The sequence below is a fragment of the Pongo abelii genome, chromosome 18 (assembly GCF_028885655.2).
Source record: "Pongo abelii isolate AG06213 chromosome 18, NHGRI_mPonAbe1-v2.0_pri, whole genome shotgun sequence".
Classification (NCBI taxonomy): domain Eukaryota; kingdom Metazoa; phylum Chordata; class Mammalia; order Primates; family Hominidae; genus Pongo; species Pongo abelii.
In genome coordinates, this window is record NC_072003.2 from 89,384,426 (window position 1) to 89,391,655 (window position 7,230).

A 7,230-nucleotide genomic window follows, 5' to 3' on the forward strand; every position below is an offset into this window, starting at 1 on the left:
CCATCGTGCCTGGCTAATTTTTTGTATTTTTAGTAGAGACGGGGTTTCACCATGTTAGCTAGGATGGTCTCAATCTCCTGACCTTGTGATCCGCCCGCCTCGGCGTACCAAAGTGTTGGGATTACAGGCACGAGCCACCCCGCTGGGCCCACACTAATACTTTCAAATTTGTCTTTTGTTTTTCTGACCTGGACTCAATGAAATGCTATTAACTTTTCCCTGAGGCCCAGAAAGTTGAGGTTATTCTTTGTAACACAGGTGAAAACATTGTGTCAGACTGCCAGGGGCTTCCTCATCTGTAACTAAAGATGCTTTGAGTCTAACGTCTGGATAGATTGTGTCCAACAATAAACTTCATTTTTCTTCTGTTTTCATAGAAATACCTCTTATTAAAAATCTGTTCACCTTCCTCATATACGTAAGTTTAGCCCATCTGCAACCTCCTGTTATGGGAAACAGCTGTTTAACGGAACTGATCTTGTCTCAGGACCAGGAAATCACTACAAAGATATGTGACAGTGTATTTAAATTTGTTCTTTCCTGTCTATCCCAATGTGTCTTTTTTTTTTTTTTTTTTTTTGAGACAGTCTCCCTCTTGTCTCCCAGGCTGGAGTGCAGCGATCTCAGCTCACCGCAACCTCCGCCTCCCGTGTTCAAGCAATTCTCCTGCCTCAGCCTCCTGAGTAGCTGGGATTACAGGCATGCATCACCACATCCAGCTAATTTTTGTATTTTTAGTAGAGATGAGGTTTCACTATGTTGGTCAGGGTGGTCTCGAACTCCTGACCTCGTGATCCGCCCACTTCGGCCCCCCAAAGTGTGGGATTACAGGCGTGAGCCACCGTGCCCGGCCCAGAGGGATCTTTTGAAAACAAAATTATACCACTTCTCTGCTCAAAATCCTTCAATGGAGAGACCGACCACACCAAGTGTTGGTGTGGACACTGAGGAACTGCAGGAGCACTCACACCTCCCAGCAGGAACATGGAAAGGCACAACCGCCATGGGAGAAAGCTTCAGGCGTCCTAGGGAGTAAAATCACTGCATGTGACCCAGCCATTCTGTTGCTAAATATTGTCCCGGAGAATGAAAGCATATCTCCACACAGTGATGCACACACAAATGTTTATAGTAGCTTTATTTATAACAGCAAACACTGGAAACAGCTCAGACAGCCATCAGCAGGTGAACGGATAGACAGTGTGGTCATCCATGCATACTCAGCAATAAGAGGGGTAAACCACGGACATCTGCTGCCACATAGATGTGTCTCAAAATAAGTATTTTGAGTGAAAAAAGCTAGATGAAAAAGGCCTATGTATGATGTGATTCCACCTCTATAAAATTACAGAAATGCAACTTATTGACAGAAAGCAGCTCGGTGGTGTCTGGGGACAGAGCTGGGTTGCGGCAGGTTGCAAAGGGCACAGGAAATATTTGAGGATAATGGATAGCTTTTTATTCTTTTTTACGAATTATGATTTATTTATTCTTTTTCACTTTTGTGGATACATTTATGGAGTACATGAGATATTTTGATACAGGCACGCAGTGCGTAATAATCACATCTGGGTAAATGGGGTATCCATCACCTCAAACATTTAGCCTTTCTTTGTATTACAGTCCAGTTATACTTCTTTAGTTATTTAAAAATATATAATAAACTATTGTAGACTGTAGTCACTCTGTTGTACTACCAACTATTAGATTTTATTCCTTCTATCTAACTATATTTTTGCATTCATTAACCATCCTTACATCTCCCTCTACCTTTCCCAGCCTCGGGAAACTATCCATGAGTTTAACTCTATGCCTATGAGTTTAATTGTTTTAATTTTCTTTTTTGTTTTGTTTTGTTTTAGATGGAGTCTTACTCTGTCGCCCAGGTTGGAGTGCAGTGGCACGATCTTGGCTCACTGCAACCTCTGCCTCCCAGGTTCAAGCAATTCTCCTGCCTCAGCCCCCTGAGTACCTGGATTACAGGCACGTACCGCCACACCTGGCTAATTTTTGTATTTTTAGTAGAGACAGGGTTTCACTATGTTGGCCAAGCTGGTCTTGAACTCCTGACCTCGTGATCCCCCCGCCTTGGCCTCCCAAAATACTGGGATTACAGGCATGAGCCACCACGCCCAGCCAATTTTTTTTTTTTTTTTTTGAGAAGGACTCTTGCTCTTTCTCCCAGGCTGGAGTGCAGTGGTGTGATCTCAGCTCACCGTAAGCTCTGCCTCCCGGGTTCACACCATTCTCCTGCCTCAGCCTCCCTAGTAGCTGGGACTACAGGTGCCCGCCGCCACGCCCGGCTAATTTTTTGTATTTTTAGTATAGATGGGGTTTCACCGTGTTAACCAGGATGGTTTCGATCTCCTGACCTCATGATCCACCAGCCTCGGCCTCCCAAAATGCTGGGATTACAGGCATGAGCCACTGCGCCCGGCCCCGGCCAATCGTTTTAATTTTCTTTTAGCTTCCACAAATAAATGAAAACGTGCAAAGTTCGCCTTTCTGTGCCTGGCTTATTTCACTTAACATAATGACTTCCAATACCATGCACGTTGTTGCAAATGACAGGATCTCATTCCTTTTTATGGCTGAATGGTACTCTGTTGTGTAAAGTACCACATTTTCTTTATCCATTCATCTGTTGATGGAGGATAGGTTTACTATCTGCTTCCTACTTGGTGCTCATCACATCTCTGATCATGGTCATAGTTTCTCAGGTGTATACATATGTCAAAATCTATCCAGTTCTACCCTTAAACATGTGCAGTTTATTATGTGTTGATTATATCTCAACAAAGCTGTTAAGAGACCAAGCGTGGTGGCTCATGCCTGTAATCCCAGCACATTGGGAGGTTGAAGCTGGTGGATCACCTGAGCTCAGGAGTTTGAGACCAGCCTGAGCAACATGACAAAATCCCATCTCTACTAAAAATACAAAAATTAGGGGTTGGGTGCGGTGGCTCTTGCCTATAATCCCAGCACTTTGGGAGGCCGAGGAAGGTGGATCACGAGGTCAAGAAATGGAGACCATCCTGGCCAGCATGGTGAAACCCCGTCTCTATTAAAAATACAAAAATTAGCTGGGTGTGGCACATGCCTATAGTCCCAGCTACTTGGGAGGCTGAGGCAGAAGAGTTGCTTGAACCCAGGAGGCGGAGGTTCCAGTGAGCTGAGATCGCACCTTTACACTCCAGCTTGGCAAAAGAGCGAGACTCCATCCCCCACCTGTACCCACAAAAAAATTAGGAAGGTGTGGTGGTGGTGTGTGTAGCCCCGGCTACTAGGGAGGCTGAGGCAGGAGGATCCCTTGAGTCCAAGAGGTTAAGGCTGCAGTGAGCCGAGATTGTGCCACTGCACTCCAGCCTGGGCGACAGAGTGAGACCCTGTTTTAAAAAAAATGCTGAAAGAAATTTCCAGTGGCTCCTATGTCAGCACAAATCAAAGCCAATGTGTTGATCATTAGCTCATAGCCTCCCGTCTCTGGTCCTCTCCCCTAATTTCACCTCGTACTAAACTCCAGCCACATGGACCTGCTTCCAGCTCCTCATTCACAGGAGGCTCTTTCGGTTCCTCGAGGGCCTTGTACTCACGGTTTCTACCTGGATGCCCCTCCTGCTCTTCAGCGGTTCTCTCCTTCTGACCCCTGGGTCTTGGCTCAAGCATCTCCCTCCCCTGATTTCAGTCACTGTCTCGTCAAACTGTTTATTTCCTTCTTGTGCTCATCACATCTCTGATTAATTTGCATCTTTGCTTGTCTGGTTCCTTGAGTGATGGGACCTTGTCTGTTTTCTCACCACAGTGTCCTAGTGCTTTGAGCAGAGTATGGCATATAGTTGGTGCTCAATAAATTTGTTTGTGGTGGCTCATGCCTGAAATCCTAGAATTTTGGGAGGCTGAGGTGGGCAGATCACTTGAGCTCAGGAGTTGGAGACCAGCCTGGGCAACATGGCAAGACCATGTCTTAATAAAAAATACAAAAATTAGCTGGGCATGGTGGTGCATGCCTGTGGTCCCAGCTACTTGGGGGCCTGAGGCGGGGGGATCATTTGAGCCCAGGAGGTGGAGGCCAGCCTGGGCAACCCCATCTGAAAGCAAACAAAACAAAATAGTAAATGTTCTAAACCAGTATATAAATTATCTGTAACTGCAGATTCTCCCAGAACTCTGGGAGGCAAAGGCTGGAGGATCACTTGAACCCAGCCATTCGGGGCTGCAGTGAGCTATGCCCATGCCGCTGGGCTGTAGCCAGAGTGAGATCTTGTCTCTTAATAAAAAATAAGAATAAAATGGGGCCAGGCGTGGTAGCTCATGCCTGCAATCCCAGCACTCTGTTAGGCTGAGGTGGGTGGATCACTTGAGTCCAGGATTCTGAGACCACCCTGGGCAATGTGGCAAATGTCTCTACAAAAAATACAAATAAAATTATCCAGGTGGCGGCGCGCGCCTGCGATCCCGGCTACTCAGGAGGCTGAAGTGGGAGAACCACTTGAGCCTGGGAGGTGGAGGTTGCAGTGAGGTGAGATTGAGCTGCTGCACTCCAGCCTGGGTGACAGAGTGAGACCCTGTCCCAAAATAAATAAAAATTTAAACATTAAAAAAAGTGTTGTTGAATGTCTACAGAGGAATAGAGATGGTCATGACACACTCTATGTTTGTTTATTTACTTATTTATTTATTTTTAGAGACAGGGTCTTGCTCTGTCACCCAAACTGGAGTGCAGTGGGTCACTGCAGCCTCAAATTCCTGGGCTCAAGCAATCCTCCCACCTCAGCTTCTCAAGGTGCTGGGATTCCAGGCATGAGCCACCGTGCCTGGTCAACACATTCTGATAAGAAAGTAGACCTTAAACTGCGTGTAGAGTGTGGGTTTATCTTTGTCTCTCCTTGGAGGAGGGTTCCCATTGCTTCTGTAGACACTGATTCAGATCCACAACTGGTTCTAACATGCATTTGGACAATGGGCCACCTGCTGGGAGGAACCTCCTTCCTCTCAGGGCCAGCCTCAACCCGGGACCCATTCCTTTCTCAGTCCATGTAAGGAAGCACCCTCTGTGTCCAGGCACTGGCCGTGAAGCAGCAAAGAAAGCCAGCAAAATGCTGCCTACAGCTCTTAGCTTCTGGTGGTTGGGGGCTGGGGGGAAGAAATAATAAATAAAAATGTGCAAAACAGAAGACATCAGACAGTGACGAGTGATTAGGGAGATGATGAGTGAGTGAGGGGAAGGGCCCTGCCTCCCAGAGATCGCTGAGGACCACTGAGCAGAGGAAAGGAGGAGGCGTTGGGGTTACTGGGGAGGAGTGCTCCACAGAGGCTCAGCCAGGCGGGGGTCCCGGTGGGGGTGGGCCTGGCCTGTTGGGGAGAGGAGCCAGGAGGGGAAGGTGGGGGCTGACTTCTTCCCAGGGTCCCTCTCACTGCCAGGCTGAGGATGTAATGTGGGGCCCAGGTGGGAGCTGAGATGGGGAAGGGCTTTCCAGAAGGAGGAACTGGGAGAGAGGCCAGATGGACGTGGAATCTCTAGGACTGGGGACCTTGAAGCAGCAGATAGAGCGGCAGCTCAAGGCAGTCTCCCTCCAGGTCTGAGTGCATGGAGGGGCACGGCGTCCGAAGCCAGCCTGAGCTGGGGTGGAATCTCACTCCACCCTTTCTGAGCGATGTGGCCTATGGTGGGGCCGATGGAGTTGCCTGTCCTGTAGGTGACTGCTGGCTCTCAGGCTTCTGTAGGGTTAAATGAGATGGTGTTGGCAACACGCCCCCCAAAATCCGGCCATAAACTGGCCCCCAAACTGGCCATAAACAAAATCTCTGCAGCACTGTGACATGTTCACGATGGCCATGACGCCCACACTGGAAGTTTGTGGGTTTACCAGAATAAGGGCGAGGAACACCTGGCCCACCCAGGGCAGAAAACTGCTTAAAGGCATTCTTAAGCCACAAACAATAGCGTGAGCGATCTGTGCCTCAGGGACACGCTCCTGCTGCAGGTAACCAGCCAGACCCATCCATTTATTGTGGCCCATCCCTTCGTTTCCCATAAGGGATACTTTTAGTTAATCTAATATCTGTAGAAACAATGCTTATCACTGGTTTGCTGTTAACAAATACGTGGGTAAATCTCTGTTTGAGGCTCTCAGCTCTGAAGGCTGTGAGACCCCTGATTTCCCACTCCACACCTCTATATCTCTGTGTGTGTGTCTTTAATCCCTCTAGCGCAGTTGGGTTAGGGTCTCCCCGACCGAGCTGGTCTCTGCAAGATGGTGTGTGGCTCCCACTTGGGAGGCCCCCAGTTACTGGCACTGTCATCACCATGCCCACTGAACAAAGTGGGCCAAGCCCAGAGGCAGCCAAAACCACACTTTTCTGCAGGGAGGGTAAACTGAGCCCGCGAGCTCAGCGCAAGGGCACCAGGCCCATATGCTGGCCTTCATCTGTCCTCAGCTCCTCCCTGCAGGCACAAGCGGGGGCAGTTGAATCTTCCACCTGAGAAATGTAAGAGTAGGGATATGGGGGCGGGGAGCAGCAGGCCTGCTCTGTGTGTAAACAACAGAAAAGCAGGAATAATGCCAGGGCCCACGGACACCAGCTGCCTCCGAAGTCCCGCTGCCCGGCGCCTCCATGGAGCAGCCTCCTAAGCGCAGTGTGGCCGTGTCCTCCTCTGTAAAGAGGGTAGAGTCGCACGGAGTCCCTCCCTCTCCAGCCGTGAAGCCCCCGCGGGGCCCTGCAGGTGGCAAGCGGTGCAGACAGTGGCTGCCTGCACACGGTGGTTCTCTCTTCCTTTTTCCTCCTCAACCACTGAGGTTAAAAAAAAAAGTTAAAAGCCACCCTTTTTTTTTTTTTTTTTTGAGACGGAGTCTCGCTGTGTCACCCAGGCCGGAGTGCAGTGGTGCGGTCTGGGCTCACTGCAAGCTCCGCCTCGCGGGTTCACACCATTCTCCTGCCTCAGCCTTCCGAGTAGCTGGGACTACAGGTGCCCACAACACGTCCGGCTAATTTTTTGTATTTTTAGTAGAGACGGGGTTTCACCGTGTTAGCCAGGATGGTCTCGATCTCATGACCTCGCGATCCGCCCGCCTCGGCCTCCCAAAGTGCTGGGATCACAGGCGAGAGCCACCGCGCCCGGCCCGCCCATTTTTTTAAGCGTGTTGTGGTTTGGATTTCAGCCAGGCCTTTTGCGATGAGCGGAAACCCAGGACACGCAGCCCCGGGTCAGGCCCGTGGAACAGCCGGGCC